The following is a 19,815-nucleotide window of genomic DNA, read 5'->3' as shown; positions in this document are numbered from 1 at the left end:
CTGGGAGAGGGTCCGGCCCACGCTGCGCCTGGGCTGGGACTGGTCCCGCCGGCGCAGGGTAGCAGGAAACTCTCAGCACACTCACCGGACCTGGGGTAGGACTGGGTCTGGGGGCTCCCGGAACTCGGCAGAAAATCCTTCTCGTTGGGCGGGGTGGGGGAGGCACTGCAGAGTCTTTCTGTAGGTTTTTAAAAAATCATGTATAGGTATTAAACATTTTCAAATTATTTTTCTGTATCTGTTGAGATGACCCTGTGCTATTTGTCCTTGGCTCTGTTAATGTGGTGCATTAACTTTATTGTTTTGCATATATTGAGCAAAAGGATCCCTGCATCCTTAGAATGAATTCCACTTGGTCATGGTGCATAATCTTGATGGTTTGCTGCATTCTGTTTGCCAGAAGCTTATGGAGGATTTTTGCATTTACATTTATTAAGGAAATTGACTTGCAGTTCTCTTTCTCAGCTAGGTCCTTCTCTGGTCTTAGTATCAGGGTAATACTTGCTTCTAGGAATGAGTTTGGGAGGATGCTTTCCTTTCAGTTTCATTAAAGTGTTTGAAAATTAGTAGCATTAGGTCTTCCCTAAATTTATTGTAGAATTCAGCAGAGAATTTGTCAGGGCCTGGGATTTTCATTGTTGTAGGCTTTCATTTATATCTTCAATTTCATTGACTATTGGTTTATTTAAAATTTTCATATCTTCATTACTAAGCTTTGGTAATTTGAATGTATTTTGGAATCTGTCCATTTCTTCTGTGTTTTCTATCTTATTGGAATGAAGTTTCTCAAAGTAGGCATTGTTGATCTTCTGGATTTGTATAGGATCTGTAGTGTCATTAGATTGCTTACTTGAGATCACTATGTTTTTCTGGAGGAGTTTCCATTTGTTTTTTAAGCTCTTGTGGTTTCTTTTACCATTGATTTTTCCAGTATCATTGCACTATGGTTTGGCAATATGCATGGGATCATTTTGATTCCTTTAAATATATTTAAGCATGTTCTTATGTGCTAATATGTGGTTTCTTTTCACAAACATCCTGTGTGCACCTGAGAAGAATAAATATTTTGATGTTGTGGAGTTAGCACTGTGCAGACATCTAATAAGTCCATTTCTTCAAAAGTTTGTTTTTATTCTGATATTTCATTGTTGATTTTTTTTGTATAGTTGATCTGTCTGTTTGTGATGCTGGGGTATTAAGATATTAAGGTCCCTCATTACAATTGTACTAGTGCTCATTTGTTTTTTTTATGTTTGGTAATATTTGTTTTTACAGTTGGGTGTGCTGATATTTTGTGCATATACATTTATGATTGTTTTCTTTTCCTCTTGTATTGTTCCTTTAACGAGGATGTAGCAACTTTGCTTGTATCTGTTGTCCAGTCTTAATTTGCAATCCACTTTACTTGCAAATAAAATAGCTTTTCCCACTTTTCCTAGTTTACTGATTCATGGATTATTTTTTATATGTTTTGACTTTGAGTCTATGAATTTCTTTTTGAATTAAGAATGCTTCTTGTGTACTGTATATTGGTGAATCTTGCTTTTTGATCCATTCTGTGAGTCTAATTCTTTGACTGATGGATTGAGATTACTTACAATCTTGGTTTTAATTGATGTATATTGACTTATCCTTGTCATTTTTCTATTGTTGTTCATCCCTCACGTTTAGTTACTTGTCTTGCCTATTGGATTCATTCTGCTGGTGTTGATGTAGTTGTAATGCTCATATCTCTTCCAAGAATGTTCTTCAGAACATGTTGAAATATTGGTTTGGTTGTCATAAATTTCTTCAGGTAATCTTTCACATGATAATGTTTTATTTCTCCATCTATTTTGAAATAAGGCTACATCAATCTGGGCTGGAGGTTATTTTCTTTTAGGGCTTTAAATATTTTATTTCAAACTCTCCTTGATTGGAAGGTCTGTGTTGGGAAATCTACTGTGATTCTAATGGGCTTTCCTCTATAGGTGATTTGTTTCTTTTTTCTAATAACTTTTAATATTCTGTTCTTGTATTGAATTTTTGGGATTTGACTATATTATGCCTTAGTATAGATATTTTTGACCATACCTGATTGGAGTTCTGTATGTCTTACTTAATTGTATGTTAAATTCTTTTTCTGTGCCTGGGAATTTTTCTGCTGTTACTACTGTGAGCAGGTTTTTTTAAAAATTTATTTATTTTAAAAATGATTTTATTGAGAAATAAATAGCAATGAGACAGTTTCAAAACTGATTACTAGCACAGTTTCAATAATTAATGCATTGCATATTGTTGTCTTAGTGTTTATTCATTGTACAAGATACATAATTATATGCTGTCCATAAACACCATTCGAACAAATCTCTCTTTTCATTGCATTAAGAGGATGCAGCTGTATATCTATCCTATTTTGAATATACAGATACAAAATGGTTGTTCATTTGTATCCCCCCTTTTTGTTTAGTTTTGTTGGAGAAGAGTATTCCATTTTCATTTAAATATTGTAGGTGCATGAATTCCGCAAAATATTCCAATATAGTTCAGTAGCCCATAGTAGTAGTGGGTTTTCTGTAGGGCTGGCAGTGTCAGAAGTTGTTGACTTGAGCCTTTTAGAATTTAGCACATTAATATGGCTTTACTTTTTATACTTTGTTTTTATACTTTTCTGCTGGGTGACTAAGACCAAGATAAAGCAAGACTTCTATAACAAGAAATGTAACTTTTGTGTCTGATAAGGTCAGTCAAATTCCTTCAGAATTTAACCTGAAACCCTGTATCACAGTTTGTATGTGAGCAGGTTTTTTAATATATCATTTTCACTGTCTCCTGCTTTCTCATTGATGCCAATCAGTTGCATTTTCTAGTAGCTCTTGGATTTTTCATGGTCCCTTGCTATTTTTAAGAAACCTTTCTATTTGTAGTTTCTAACTGCAGTTTTGTCTCCTATATCTGATATTCTTTCTTCACATTAGCTATTCTACCAAGCATACTTTCAATGAAAATTTTAATCTCCTGGATATCTGTTTGAATCTGCTTCATGGATTCCATGTCTATTCTAAATTAGGTTTCCATCATTTCCTAAACTTCATTATTTTTTTAGTCTGTATCTGCTTTGGAGTCACTAACTATATCATTCATTAGAGTAATCATTTCTGTATTTATCTGAGAAATTATTTCTGACTCAATTTTTTTCTAGTGTTTCATCCATCCTCTTTGTTATTTCACTGTTACCATTTTAGAAAGTCAAGGTGGATGGCTTTTGAATTGTTCCTTATTTCTCCCTGGGTTTCCATTTGGTGAATTAGATGCCTAGGGTTGCATCTTGCTTAATTTTTTTCTCATTTTGTACTTTTTAGTTTAATTCTTGTTTTGATGTTTGTAAATTATCTATGGCTGCTAGCTTTATTGCTAGTATTTATAACCCATAGGTAAGAGCTATGTTTCAAAGATGCTTTCGACATATATCTATTCTTTGGGTTTTGGGTATGTTGGAAGATTCTACCTGTTCAATTTATTGAGAATGGGAAGTTGCCTATTTGGTCTAGCCTCTGATTTTTGTCTCTGGCCTATGGTATTGTTTATGATTCTCAGGCAATCTCAGCCTTGGCATACAAGGAAGAACAACTGGTTAGAACACTTAGACTGCTTTGGGTAATGTAGTACAATGAGAAATAACAATAGGATTAAACACCCTACAAAATGATAAATTGTGGTAACTATTAACTTGGCACCTATAACTATATGAACTAGATGTATGGTTTCCAACAAAATCTAAAACATATCATATAATTTCATGCAGTCAGTGTGCCCTCAATACAGTGATTTTACCCTCAGGGGAGAAATTTTTAAAAGTTTTAGGGATAAAATTGTGGAATAGATGAAGAGGAAGGGATTAGAAGCAAGACTGGAGGGCAAGGGAAGGTAATGCAAACTCCGGGAAAATGGTAAAGACAGGAATGAAAGAGAGAAGGAAAAGTAAGAAAACAACAACAGAACATAGCAATACCAAAAGAACTAGAAAGCATGTTCTCATATAAAAATAAGAGCAAACCATCAAGAAAAAAGAAAACAAAACAAAAGAAAAAAAGGAAATAAAATATCTACTTCAGGGCATGTCATTGCCGTCACTTGTAGGTAGAATGGGCAGAAAGAGCCTTAATCCATGTTAGTTAATCCCATCAAGCTAGCAGTAGTCTCATAGCAGGGTAGTGGATAATCCCAGTAACACTGTATTTTTAGTCCCACGGATGCTCAGGCTGGTTTCTGGCTGTGAGGCTGGAATCCAAATTGTTCAGCTACAACACTCTTTGTGCCTCCTGCTAGGTAGAACTGGAGTCTTTGAGTTAAATTCAGTTGACACTGGGAATCACAAGATGAACTCACAGCTGCTCTGAGTTCCAAGTTCAGTTGACCCCAACCAAGATAGCTAACAACCAGTTGTCCTCTCCTGGGGAAGGTCTGAACCCTAGTAACTGAGCAGCCATTGCAGTTTGATGCCAGTGCTCTATTCCACTTGTATGTTTTTCTGTAGAGGTCTCTAGAGTCTCCAGTAGTCACAATATGCTTGCATGTTTAAGCTGCCCCTCCCATGCAGAGAAGGTTTAGGGAGACAGCCCTGCTTTCTACCTCCTTCTTTTGCATTGAAGTCTCTCTTTGATCTCCCTATGGGTTTTTATTCTTGTTTCAGATCCTTGCTTGGTCCCAGGGACCCACTCTTCTCTTTTTTTCCCTCACAATGCTGTTACAGCATTTGTACATCAATTCTTGGAGAGGCTGTTGCTCTACTGTTTACCACTCTACCATCTTCTGTGAAGTGAAACATATTTTGCTAAGCTCTCACGATGTAATTTGAAACAGTATTACAACATGAATGAGAGAAAATGATTTCAAAAAAGTTACAATTTATCTCTGATTAAACTTTCTTTGTGATATAGAAATAGAATTGAATGAGAAAATAAAATCAAAACAAAAACCCTATAGCAAATATTACACATAATGATGAGATACTGAACTTTTTTTCCTTATAATAATAATTATAATAAAGCAAAGAATTTGCTTTCACCACTTTCATTCAGAATTGTATTGGAGATCCCAGCACAATTAGAAAAACAAGAAAATATGATGATAGAAAGCAAACAAATAATGTAGCAGAAGATGTTGTCCTCCCCAGCCAATATACTGTTGTTAGTTATTCAGGTAATAGTTCTGCTTCCAGTTCCTGTTACTTTTCATCTTAGAACCAGCTGGTCACTGTGATGCATAGCTGGTCATTATGATGCATATTTTAAGAACCAGCCCTCAAATGACAAGCCATTGGGCCTCTTGTCTTTCTGCTTGTTTATTCCATATAAGTCCTAGCCCACCAGAGATCAGGGCCTGATATGGGATTGATTCCTATCAGTGCCCATTGATGTAAAATAAATCTGCTTCTAAATTCTGGGTCATTGTTTTTATGTTTCTGCTTGCCATTGTGTCTGGTGCATTGGCTGGGAAGATTGACTGTGCTGACCTCTTTGGTCCCTACTCATGGACCTCATGGATGAAGCAAGAACCTCTCCAAGTCCTGACAGAAAGGTGCATCCTTGAGATTTGTCAAGTTTCCTTGGAGGTCTGGAATGGAATTCTTGGTCCTTTGTTTGAGAAGCTCACATAGGACTCAAAAGGGAGGAGGATACAATCTCTGTATGTCTGCTTTCCTGATTCTGGCAAGACCCCTGGAAAGCCTCCTGGTTGGTCTATCTGCTGTCCTGCTCAGCTCAAGCAGAAGAGTCTGATCAGAAGAAGAGCCTTGTTAAGTTAGGATCACCCTTGAGAGCAGGTTGTGATATTTAATGTCTAAGTGCCTGTTGAAGGGATGTGTGGGTGAAATAGCATAAGCAATGAGCTGCTCTGTTTATGCACCAAGATTGGGAAGCACTGGTCACGGTGGCTGATTGGACCCTCACCTGAGGTTTCATGGCAATTGACAAATGGCATAATGAAGGTCTCACACCCCCTTAGAAGTCATGCTTAAGTCTTCACAAGGGACACAGTCATGTGAGCATCTGAATGGTCTCTATGTGGGCCACCCACACTTTGTCTGTTGCATCATTTTTCAAGGCTACACAACACACATGTAGGAAGTCAGAGGTGGGAATTAGTCAAAACCCAAAGTCACTGACTGCAGGAAAGGTAGGGTTTTTTTTATTTTTTGTAATTGGTACAGGGTCTTCAGAGTCTCACTATGGGTAGATTAGACTTGTAGTGATTCTCATGTTTTCAGCCTCCCAAGTGCTGGGATTTCAGGTGCATGCCAGCACACCCAGTCTCAATTGCCATCTCAGCAACCCTGTGGGCAGGGCTGGCATAGCACTCCGGGGATTGAACCCTGGCCTCTGTGCTCTGCCTAAGCAGGCACTTTAGTCTGCTAAACTATCTGGACAGCCAAGGAAAGGGGTTTTGATTAAGTTAAAAATAAAATCAAACTGTTCCCTGCATCTCACAAAAAACAAAAAGAGGCCTATTATTACTGAAAATTCCATCTCATTATCTCTGTTGGCTGTCAGAGTTGCTGCCAATAGTTTCACTCCCCTCTGCTCCTAATTCATCCAGTTGAACCAGAGTGTTTGATCAGACATTGCCTTCATTCATCTACAGAGACCTTCCCTAAAGATGTACCCATTGCTGATCAGATGGCATCATAGAATGACTGTCAACAATTCCTTCTGAGTTCCACATTTTAATTGAAGAAAAACAGGACTGTCATCCTTGATGAATGAGTTACCATGGCCTTTCCCAAAGGTCACCCTGCCTAGAAACCTAAAATCAGTTAAGTGCTTCTCAAGACATCAGAGAGGGGAGCAAACAGCCTGTCAACCACTGCTATCTAGAAACCTGATTTTTAAAAAAAGCACCTGATGTCCATAAGATCTAGTTTGTTAGACCACCATACCTTCTGGATATTAATGATAAGGGTATGGAAACAATAAATAAATACCCTCAACCCTTTTCAAGATACAAAGAAACCCGACTATCCATACCCACCTCAAACTGAACCTCTCCTCACCTTGTCTGTTCTGGATTGATAGGACAGACTGAACTCTATCAAATTGGACCCCCAAGAGCCTGTGATCATTGTAAAAGTCAGGGTCAAACCTATAACTTTACTAGTAGACAATGAAACAGAATTATTTGCAATCAGAAGTTTCCTCTTTCAAAAATTTTGCCTTACCATGACCACCATTGCTGCCAGATGTCACTGGAAACACAAAGACATCCAGATGCACATCTGCCTAATAGACTGTTAATCACCTTGGGCATGATCTCCATGCCATCAACAATGTAGCCATCACTTTGCGTTCTATGGTTCTCACTGCATATACCATTTGTGGACTGTTACTCAAATGTCACAAGAGTTTGGGAACTCTCACACTATTCACAGGGAGGGCTTAACAATAGATTAGGCTCTAGAACAGCCTTTTTTCTGTCCCTCCCAAATCCATCACAGTCCCCTGAGAAAGAAAAAATGAGGCTTCAAAACTAAAATCTCTAGACACTGTCAAACTGCTAAAATGCACCTCTCCCACTTGTGAAGTCAGTTCAAGATCTCCAAGCTATCAATGCCACCATGATTGCCTTCCATATACATTGCCTCAGTCTTCTTCCACACACAGCCTGCTGGTACACCTGCCTGGACCTAAAGAATGCCTTCTTATGTTTTTTATTGGTTCCTGTCACCCAGCTTCTCTTCACCTTAAAAGTTCAAAAGTCAACTGACCTGGACAAGGACAAAATATCACGACACTTCTGATTAATGACATTCAAGCTACCTGCTAGAAAGATGCAAAAGCTCTACTATAATATCTGGTAGAAACTGGTTACAAAAAAATAAACCCCATAGATTTCTTGGAGCCACTGGTTTCTATAGAATCTTGATTCTTGAGTTTACAAAAACAACTGTGCTTACTCAGACTGTCAGCTCTTGGGGAACACCAATGGCTTACCTGTACAAATACTTAGGTCCAATCTCTAAAGGATGCTTCCCCACTTTGCCTTTGATCTCTAACAGCCAAAAATACTGATAAGCTCACCTCAGGAGAAGACCTATCTGACCAGGTGTTACATGCTATATTGGACCTCCTGATATATGCTGAGTACACCTTGTTTATGGATGTAAGTAACTCTATTAGAAATGAAGTCCAACAAGCTAGATATGCTGTGGAAAACTCTCCTGCAAGAATGATATGCACAACACACTGCTTCCTTCTATTGTTTGGAAAGATGTCACCAATAACTCTATTCTTATATTCAAAATAGTCTGGTTCAGAGCCCTAAGTCCCTTCCAGGGTCCAATTGACTAAACATCTAGCTCAGCCAGAAAAAAAATTACCTAGTACTCCCAGAAGGTCAGGGCCAGATCTGCCCCTACCATATAGGTTCTGCAAGCTTAATCCATAGTTCTGGCACCTGTGCCCCTACAACCAACTCAAGTTTCAGCATCTGTGTCATTGTCTGTGACCTCATGTGACCTAGTGGACTCTCCTTGTTTGAAGGTATTTAGTTTGTTACGCAGAAATAAAACATAACCCACATAAACAACTTGTGACCAGTTAAAAGACCAGCCACAGCTGTAGACATTCCTGCACACACATATAACCCAGGTGCATATTAACTACCCCTACAAGTTTTGGAAATCCAGCGGTGAATATACTAGAAAACTTACCTTGACAGCTTCTCCAGGGCTCATTTTGAAGAGACAATGCACTCAATGCTCTCCTCTGGTCACTCTGGATGCTAACCAGTCTATGCATGGCTGAAGCTTAAAGACATTGTCCACAGGATTGCTCCACTCCTCAGTGAATTTCTTCCCTTGATTTTTGTGCATTTTCAAGCTGATCACCCCACTTCTTGCTTTTGCCCTATCTCTATGGGTGATTGCCCTGAGATAATAGAAAATAACCACTAAACCTCTTAAAAGTAATAAAGATTTGACAAGAGTCCAAGGTCCTTTGGACATTCACTTAGATCAAATTAACACCTTAACTCCCTTGTCAAAGTCAACTTAAGGAGAAGCCCTATAATAAGGGAAACAAACCACAAGATCCTTGTGGGAGTTTTCAGTCTTGGGGATGTTGGTTAGCCTACTGACAGCATCAATTTTACTGCTTCCGGTTAGGCCTTGTCTGAGAAGATCACATGTAACATGCCCAGCAAAGATTTGCTGGATAAACTGAAAGAGGGAGGAAATGTAGCAGAAGATGCTCCCTGAGAAAGTAGGCTTTAATTGGTTAGTTGCCCAGGTAATGTGAGCTCTGGTTCCAGTTCCTGCTGCTTTTGTTTCTTAGAAGTGGCCGGTACCATGATGCATAGCTGATCATTATGATATATATTGTAAGAACCAGTCCTCAACTGGCAAGCCATTATGCCTCTGTACTTTTGCTTGCTTAACCATAGAGCCCTAGACCACCAGAGATCAGACCCTAATTTTTAGGAATGATTCTGATCAGTGCCCATTGACATAAAATAAATCTGCTTCTAAATCCTCAGTGTCATTTCAATGTTTCTGCTTGTCATTGCAATAACACTCTGTTCTATGACGGTACATCATTATGGGTAGAAAATACTAAGAAATCTTCAAAATTACTATTATAATTAAGAAATGAACTTTGCAAGTTCTTTGGATACACAATGTGCAAAATCAATTATATTTTTCAATGTTACTAACATCTTGAAAAAGACATTGAAAATCATATAATTTACAGCATCATCCCAAAACATAACTATTCAATAAATTCAGAAGCTGTACAGGATAACCATAACAAGAATTACAGAATACTTGATACATTATAAAAGTCTATAGTTATTAAAATATCACATTCATGTACTGAAATGTCATCAGATGTCAGTTTTCCACAGCTTGAGCTATAGACTTGACTCAGGTCCAGTAAAAAAAATCTTAGCAGATAATGTGAATAAAGTGGTCGAGTCAATCTTTGAACTCAGAACTATAAACAGCCAAATAATATTGAAAGTAGAAGAGTAGTTAGAAATTTGCAGTTGTTAATTATGTCATTATAATTTTTTGTGTTTATATCTTTACTTTTTATTTTTTGATAATTCTTTCTAATAGAATCCAATTTACCACAATTGAAACAAATTTTATGACATAAAACTTCCCAATCATTGGGAATTAATCTATGTTCATTTGTTTTCTTTTTATAAAATTTTATTTTATTGAGAAACAAATATCAATGAGACAGTTTCAAAACTGAGTAATAGCACAGTTTCAATAATTAATATATTGTATATTGTTATCTTCTTATTGGTTATCCATAGTACAACATGCAGACAGAATATCCTGCCCAAACACTATTAGTACAAATCTTTCTTCTCATTGAATTAAGCAAAAGTAACTGTGTATCTATCCTAACTATTCTGCATATACAGGTACAAAATGATCCTTCTTTGTATCACCTTTTTTGTCCAGTCCTGTCAGAAATGGGTATTCCATTGGCTTATAAATACTATAGATGCATGAATTCAGTAAAATGATCCAACACAGCCCAGCAGTCCACAATAGTAGTGGGTTATCCACAGAAGTTGTTGACTTCAGTCTTTCACAGCTTAGCATATGAATATGGCCTTACTTTATATACCTCACTTTTATACTTTTCTACTGGATGGTTAAGACCAAGATAAAGAAGACCTGTATAACAAGAAATGTAACTTTAAAGGATGTACAAAAGGTGGTACAGGGCTACAAGATAAATCCTGAGAGTACTTGGCTGACCTTATCAGATACAAAAGTTACACTTCTGGGTATATAGGTCTTGCTATATCTTGGTCTTAACCATCCAGCAGAAAATTATAAAAACGAGGTATATAAAATAAATCCATATTAATATGATGAGCTGTAAAAGGCTCAAGTCAATAACTTCTTAGGATAACCCACTAATATTATAGACTGCTAGACAGTGTTAGATTGTTTAGTTGAATTCAAACACCTATAGTATTTAGATGCCAATAGAATATTCACCTCTGACAGGACAAAAAAATTAAAATTAAAATTAAAAAAAAGATACAAAGGAAAGATCATTTTGTATTTATATATACAAAATAGGATAAATTTACAGCTACTTTAGCTTAACTCAGTGAGAAGAAAGAGGTGTACTAACAGTGCTTGGACAGAATATCCTGTCTGCTTCTTGTACTATGGATAACCACTAAGAAGATAACAATGTACAGTGTATTGATTATCAAAATTGTCCTATTAATCAGCTGTGAAACAGACTCATTCATATTTATTTCTCAATAAAAAATTAAATAAGTAAATAAATAAATAAAAAAGAAATGCTACTTTTGTATCTGATAAGGTCAGTCAAGTACCCTCAGGATTTGTCTTATATAGTTGGGTGTTCCTATGTTTGTTGCATAGATATTCATGGTTCTTACCTCTTCCTCTTGAATTTTTCCCCTAAGCAATATAAAGTGGCCTTCTTAATTTCTTTTCATCATTCTTGGTTTGAAGTTCAGACTGTCTGAAAACAGGAGTGCTACTTCTGCTTTTTTCTGAGGTGCTGAAGTGTGTAGTATTTTTTTTTTGTCCTTTGATTTTCAGTCTGTGAATTTCTTTATGAGTTAAGTGTGTTTCTTGTATATAGCATGTTGTTGGATTTTGTTTCCTAATCCACTGTCAGTCTATTTTTTTATTTTTTATTTTTTAATTAATTAATTAATTAATTTATTTATTTTTTATTTTTTGCAGAACCGGGGATTGAACTCAGGCCCTTGCCAGGGAAGCACTTATTCCACTGAGCCATCTCCCTGGCCCCATGGGTAGTAATTTTAAAACACTGTTAGGTGATTCTTAAAGCAGCCAGGGTTTAAAATACACACAGACACACAGACACACACACAGGCAAAGGCTTATCACCTACATAGAACAAGAACATATCTTGAGATTACCTTTTTCCTTTGGTCCACATTTCTCCTGAACCTTATGGATTCTGCTTAATCAAAATGTCACTTTGCCCCACTGCACTATCACTTTGTACTTCCCATATCATAGTGAGGACAAAAGGCACTTTGCACCCCAAGATAAAACAAAAATTGTAGAGTCATCTCCCTGATCATCATCTAAGCAACCTTGAACATTTCTCATAAAACCTGGCTCCCTGGCAGAAGCAATTTTGGCCATGGTTTTTGTCATACTGTGTGTGGCATCTGTTATGACCTTTATGAGCTTGACGATCGTGTGAGGCACTTGCTGTCTTTCCATCATGTACAGATGAATGCAAACTCAGAAATCTTAGCACTTCTTGATTTTTTTTCTTTGAATATTGTGGTATTTTTTACTTGGCAAGACAGGTCTGCTCTTGTTTTCCTTGAAGGTAAAGTTTTCCTTTTTGAAATGCTTCTGTTTCTGAGTCGTTTTCCAACAAGGTAAAGGCACCTTGTTGTCCAACTGCATGAGATCAGGGTAAAGCTGAGAGGTGAGAACCTGCTCAGTTACCCTGAGGTGGTGGCACCTGTATCCCAACAGCCAGCTCAACCACAATGTGCACCTACTGGCTGTTGTGAGGAAATCTCAACACTGGGGTTACGTCCTCTGCTGCAGGTTAATCAGGCAGCCTTTAACCAGATTAACCTTATCTGCACTGGGCTAATCGTTTTTATCAAATTACTACCTAATTTAAAGAAGACACCAGAGACATCTGGAAATATGCATGCACAAGAATCAAGAGACCAGGAGAACTCAGCTACATGACTGGAGCTACATAGAAATGATTATAAAATGTTTTACTGGCTCTTCAGCTAATGGAGTACTGGCGAGCAAATCTTACGTGAAAGAGTAAACCATGATCACTGTGAAAGGCAGCAGTGCCTGGCCTGCTTCACTCCAAGGGTCCTGACTGGTGAACATGGTAAATGCACAATAGACATGTGTTAAATGACTAAAGTGCATGCCTAGGAAACTTTAGCCCAGAGTTCAAGGGCAGAAGAGCACGCTGCAAACAGGAAATTCACTCAGAGCTGGTTCAAGTATAAGTGCTACCCTAACAGGACGGCACTTATTTTTCTTGAAAAAGTCAAGCAGTTCACTAACAAGTCTAATAGATTCTGTAAAATGTTTATAAATTTCAGGGAGCTTCTTTATCTATTACAGTTGCAAAGAGCAACCTACGCTGTCAGTCCAGTTCCGCAGCATTAGCACTAGTCACTAAGTCTAGTACGATTCTTGTATTCCACAACAGTGGAAATTTCCTTTGGATTTTAAATCCCACCACCCCAATCAGCTGGGGCAGGAGTACAGAAGTGGCCAAACCTGGAAGGGAGCAACAGCATCCAATCAAGTCAAGCAGACCCATTTGCTGATATACAACTCTTCATGCAAGGCCCAACAGTGCAATGGAACCTACTTGGTTACTCAGATTCCTTTTGGAATTCCTTCTAGGAGGGTTAGGAGGGTAGAATAGTCACATAGAGATGCAGAGAGGCCAGGAGAGGAAGAGAGCACCTTGTATCAAGCTTGAAAATCTGCTAAATCCTAGGCTGTAAAAGGTCTCTTAAAAGTGACAATTATTCAATGAAATCAGGAAATCTCTGTTAGTTCACTGTGCTCTGGTACCTGACAAGGTGATTCACAGGGAACCTGCCAATAATAATGAGAGAAAACTCAAATTTCATCTAATCTGAAATACACTGTGGTATACTTCAGCTACAGGCTCTATCAAAATATTTCTAGGTATCTATGTTAAAGAATGCCTCATAGTATCATTTACCTCAACCATCTCAAATCCATTTCATTCCATTATTCTGCATCTTCCCTTCATTCTCTTCCTCATAGCCCAGGATGAGAGGGCAAAGCTTTCTAGTCCTTGCTCTTTTTGGTTCCGTTTTGCTGGCAATCCAGAGGCATGGTGGCTAATTTGTACATCACAGGAAATAATACAGCAGTGAATATTGCTGATCCCAAACTTGTGTACAGAACTACTGGCAAATCTGGGCATAGTCCTTGGAGAATTCCAATTACTGCAGGAATAGCCATTTCTCCAAGAGCACTACCAATGACCAAAAAAAAGCCACAGATTTCCCACTTATGCTCGTGTACTGCTCAAGCCAAGAAACACCACTGGGAAAGGTGGCAGCCATTGAAGCCCCATACACGGAACTCGCTATCCAGAGACAAAGCGGGTTCTTGTAAAAAAGCACCAGGAATAATGAGACCAGGCTGCCAATGTTGTTCAGCACAATCATGGTTCCAGGCTGTAAACACGTAGCAAAGAAGATCGCCAGGCCCCGGCAGGCTGTGAATGTCCCCCAGATGATGGAGTTCAGCCCAGCTGCTTTGCTTTCCTCCATGCCAGAGTGGGTGGTTGCAAATGAGAAAATGTAAGGGCCATAGGTGATCTCAGCTCCAACGTAAAAAAAGAAGAACATAAAAAGAAGGCAGAGGAGGGCCTTGTGATGCTTAGCTCTTTGAGCTCCCTGAGCAGATGCTGTTGATTTTTTGTGCCTTGAGCTTTTCTTGAAAAACAGAAGAAACAGGAGGACAGAATCGACAAAGATGGAAGTGCCCACAGAAGCAAAAGCCCACAGTAAGTTCAAGTCATCAGGTACTGCAAACAGAAGGTCTGGGTTGGCTTCAAGTGATCAGTTGGGGCCTGGAGGTTGAAGGTTGGGCTCTGTGTGGTGGCTGAAGCTGTTGTCATCATCCCCAGGGCCAACTTTTGCCAAAAGAGACATCAAAAATGCAACCAAGACAAAATGAAGTATAAGGCCTGCATGTGTGGGGCTACTTTGTCTCCCCATAGAGCCAAGATAAGGATGTTCCCACCAACTGGACAGGGGTCTTTCTCTGCTTAGGAGGGCTGGTCTGACCAGGTGATACCATTCCCAACTCAGTAAGTCAAGATCATTGCAAATGACAGTCTGATACATTGTGCTCTACTTGTCATAGCAATACTGTCTTGATCCCAGAGATGACACTGGAGAAAGTCATTAACTTGTATCCATAGTGGCATACGAAATACCAAAGACAGACATCACCACAATCAGTAATATTGCTCCCTTGCAAAAAGGAATGAGATAAAGACCAGTTGTGGAAGCCAATAATGACATTCCTAAAAGTAAAAAGTGATTCATACAGTCAAAGAGAATTCCGCCAATCACAAACCCACCCAAACATCCCAAAGCACGACCCACAAATATATGAGAAAGACTGCTTATTTTGGTTTACATTTCTTGCCAAATCTTGAAATGTGGGTCTCAGGATAGCAATAGTGATTCTCTGTGATTCCCCTGCTTCAGCCTCTGGAGTAGCTGAAAATCTGCTAAATCCTAGGCTGTAAAAGGTCTGTGATTCCCCTGCTTCAGCCTCTGGAGGAGCTGGGATTACAGGAGTACACCACCACACCTGACCAGGTTCTTGTATTCTGATATGTACCACTTGTGATACCATGAAAATGTGAAATCCCAGTGCTGGGAAGGCTGAGACAAGAGGATAGCTACAAGTACGAGCTGCGTCGCAAGATCCAGCCCCAGGAAGAAGGCACACAGGACAGCGGAAGTGAACCAGCGCAGCGCGCTCCCTGTCCCGGCACGGCCACCGCCTCAGGCTCAGGATCCAGGCTGTCGCTGAGCCTTAATTCGGGGGACCCTGTGGAGCTCTGAGTCCTGAGTCTTCAGGCCAGCAGATCCCTTCCAGTGATGTGGGCTCCCCCCAGGGAGATGCCACATTCAGGACATGATGAATTCGGACATTGGAAAGCATAGTTACAGCCAGCAGTGGATATTCTCGCTCCACATTGCAAAACTATGTCCCTGCTCACTCCGGGACTCTCCAGTCTATTTCTTTTTTTAAATTGGTGAATTGAGTCCATTTACATTGATGCTTATAGTTGAGATGTGTTGATTTATGATTGACGTGTCATTTACCTGCTGTTGTTTACTCTTTTTTCTCCTGTGTTAATTGTTTGTCCTATTTAGTGGCTTCCTTCTCTTCTGGTTCATGGACCTCTGATCATTTTGGTCTCTCTTTAGATCATCTTTCAGTAGTCTGTGTAGGGTTGGGTTTGTCATCATGAAATTCTTTAGTTTTTCTTTGCCATGGAAGTATTTCACTTCTCCATCAAACCTGAAAGAGAGTTTTGCAGGGTATAGTAGTCTGGGCTGGTATTTGTTTTCATAGAGGACTTGAAGTACTCTGCTCCATGCTCTTCTTGACTTCCTGGTTTATGAAGAGAAATTGGTCGTAATTCTGATAGGTTTTCCTTTGAATGTGATCTGCTTCTTTACTCTAGCGGTTTTCAGTATATTATTCTTGTGCTGGATTTCTGGGATCTGGACTATTATATGTCTTGGTGTGTTTTTAATTGGGTTGAAGTTGTTTGGCATTCTGTATGCTTTGGTTACCTGAATATCAGATTGTTTCCTAGTATTTGGGAAGTTTTCTGCTATTACTTCTGCCCATATTCTTTTTATATCATTTGTATTGACTCCATCTTTCTCATTATTGCCTATTAATCTCGCATTGTTCATCTTTGCATCATCTTGCAGGTGATGAATTATTTTTTCCTGCATCCTAGTTGTTTTTAAAAGATCTTTTCTTACCTTTTCATTAGGTGTACTAGCATCTTCAAGATCTGAAACTCTATCTTCACTTTCACTCAAATGGTTTTGCAGGCTTGTGATTGAGATTTTAAGTTCTCTATATCTCTTTGACTCTGCTTTATGCAATCTATTTCTTTCCTGTATTGCTCATTCAAGGAATCTGTCATATTTCCAATCTGTATTTTTTTTTATCAATGTCTTCTTTAGAAGCAGTTAATTCTTTTACTGCAGAGTTTTTTTCAGATTATGTTTCTCCATATGTTTCTATATTTGATTCTTTACTACAGATGCTATGAATTCAGAGATATCTTTTTTATTTCAGAAATTAATTCTGGTCAGAGTTCCTATTAACCTTTCTGTTGTTGTTTCTTTACTTTGGATGCTGTTAATTCATACATTTCAGCTGAGCTAGTATCTTCTGCACTTGTTCTGAATGGGCATTGGGTTTCCCCCATATGTTTCCATATTAAATTCTTTGCTTCAGATGCTATGAATTCAGGAATTTCTTTTTTTTATTTCAGGAATTAATTCTTCTCTGAGTTCCTCTGTAACCTTTCTGCTGTTGTTTCCTTATTTCTGATGCTGTTAATTCATTCATTTTAGCTGAGCTAGTGTCATCTGCACTTGTTCTCGGTGGGCTTGAGGACTGTGATTGCATTTTACTCCTTGTCTTTGTCATTTCATACAGCACTGAGCTCTGTCCTTTGGTATAGAGCTTTGGTGCAGTTACAACCTACTGAAATTTGGCTGCAGATCTATTAATTTTCAGATTATCCAGGTATGCTTGGCCTGGGTCTAGCTGTTGTATTCAGCTCATCCTGCTGCAGCACATGGAAGTGAAATACAGTGAACCTGTGGTGGCACTCTGTTGTGTCCCTGGGCTAGGGGGTACAGGCAAGTGCAGAAGTTCTCCCACACACTAGCCATGTCTGGCCTTGGCCTGGATCTGGGTGTCCCAAGAGTGTCGTAGAAGTTCTCACCCACTCAGCTGGCTTGGGGGGTGCTCTGGAGGCATGGAAGGTTCCCAAAGGTGGGGTAGAGGATCTTATTCAGGTGGCATTCTTTAGTTTTGGTTCAGAGAGGTCCCTCAGGTGCAGGGAAGCCAGAAGCTCTCGCACACACTCACCAGGCCTGGGTTGGGCTGGATCTGGGGATCTCGAGAGGATCACAGAAGTTCTCATTCACTTTGTGGGCTTGGGGTTGAGGCTCTGGAAGGTTGGAAAGGTCCCCAGGGTGCACTAGAGGGTCTCACTCATGCGGTGTGCCTGAGTTTTGGTCTGGAGGGGTCCCGCGGGTGTAGGAAAGCTGGAAACTCTTCCATATACTGACCGGGCCTGGGCTGGGCTCTGTCATTATAAAATTAAATCAAGCAATTAAAACACTTTACTTACCAGTTATAAAGACAGCATAGTAACATAAAGACAACAAGAATAATTATTAACTAACTATAATGGAGGTTTCAAAACACTTCTACATCTCTAGGATAAATTGATTTTTAATAAAACATATCACTCATACAAAAAATTATTTCCATACATGTTGCTGGAAAATATGAATAACTTATGGTAAAAAATCACAACCTCATACCACAGATAAAGTGAATTTGAGAAAGATTGTAGATTTTACCAAAGAAGGTAAAGGTCAAATGATTTTAGAAAAACACAGTCAAGTCATCTATGACATTAAAACAAGATATCTTAGTACATATAAAAAACTAAGCATGAAAGAAAAATGAAATTACAGTTTATCAGAACTATTATTTTTGGGGTCAGAGAGATGGATCAATAGAATAAGCACTTCCCTGGCAAGCACAAGGGACTGAGTTCAATACCCAGTTCCAGAAAGAAAAAGAAAAATTATTTTTAAAGAGAATTAAAAAAGAAAACCAACAAAGAAGACACACAAGACCCTGTCCAAGACCAGACCCAGTGAGAGTGTGTGGGAGATTCAGTGCTCTTCTATTCCCACTGAACCTCTCTGGAACAAGCTCAGTCCAGCCATGTGAGAACTTCAACCATGTGCACAGGATCCTTCCACCCCTCCAAAGCCAGCTGTGTGTGTGAGAACTCCTGCAGTGCTCTTGGGACCCATCCAGACCCAGCCCAAGTCTAGTCCCTGAGGGTATGTGGGAGACCTTCCACACTCCCCTGCACCCCATAGAGCCCATCCGACCCAGTCCAGGCCTGGCATACATGGCTAGGGTGAAACTCTGCAGCTGAAGACTCTGCAGAGAGACTAGGGGAGAGAACCACCCAACTAATCCAGGAGAAGAACATCTTGCCAAAGGGGCAAAGTGGTTCACTTCCAAGGGCTGCAGTAGGAAGGAGCTGAGCACATTAGCAAAACACAAGTCAAGCACAACTGGAAGAACTCAAACTTAGTAGATCTGCACCAGAATATTGGTAGGTGCTAAGGTTATAACTGTACCAAAGCTCTACACCAAAGGTCAGAGGTCAGTGCTACATAAAATGACAAAGAGAAGGAGAAAAATGTAATCTCAGACCCTGAGCCCCCAAGAACAAGTGCATAGGAAACTAGCACAGAAGAAATGGGAAACACAAAGCTGAAATGTCTGAATCAATAGCGTTGAAGTAAAGAATCAAATACAGAAACATAGGGGAAATCAGATCAGAAATAATCTCTGAAGTAAAAGAATAAGTGCTTCTCAAGAAGACACTGATTAAAAAATTATAAGAGATTAGAAAAATGAAGTATTCCTTGAATGAACAATACAGGAAAGAAATAGATTGCATAAAGCATAGTCAAAGAGATATAGAGGAACTTAAAATCTCAATCACAAGCTTGCAAAACCATTTGAGTGGAAGTGAATATAGAGTTTTAGATCTTGAAGATGACATCACAGCTAGTGAAAAGAAAGAAAAGACCACTTATACACAACTAGGATGCAGGAAAAAGTAATTCGTCTCCTGCATGACAATACAAGATGAACAACATTTGAATAATAGGCATCCATGAAAAAGGAGTCAATACAAATGATATAAAATGAATATGGGCAGAAGCAATAGCAGAAAACTTCTCAAATATGAGGAAACAATCTGATATTCAGGTAACTGGGGCACACAGAACGTCAAATAACTTCAACCCAATTAAAAATACACTGAGGATCCCTCCCTCCTGCTTCCCTCGCTCGGGGTGGCTCGGGGTGGCTCGGGGCGGCCCGGGGCTGCCGCGGAGCGCGGTGCCGGCGGGGCCTCGCACGCCATGGGGGAAGGGGGCGCC

The 19,815-nt window shown here is 39.2% G+C and overlaps 1 pseudogene; it reads right to left on the bottom strand.

Annotated features, from left to right (window-relative positions):
* Nucleotides 1–13,628: 13,628 nt before the first annotated feature.
* On the bottom strand, nucleotides 13,629–15,108 carry LOC101574879 (annotated as a pseudogene).
* Nucleotides 15,109–19,815: the final 4,707 nt, after the last annotated feature.

This window comes from Octodon degus, unplaced genomic scaffold, assembly GCF_000260255.1.
Source record: "Octodon degus isolate 3935 unplaced genomic scaffold, OctDeg1.0 scaffold00028, whole genome shotgun sequence".
Taxonomy (NCBI): domain Eukaryota; kingdom Metazoa; phylum Chordata; class Mammalia; order Rodentia; family Octodontidae; genus Octodon; species Octodon degus.
The sequence above is the reverse complement of the archived record's forward strand: the minus strand, read 5'-3'. Positions and strand labels throughout refer to the sequence as shown.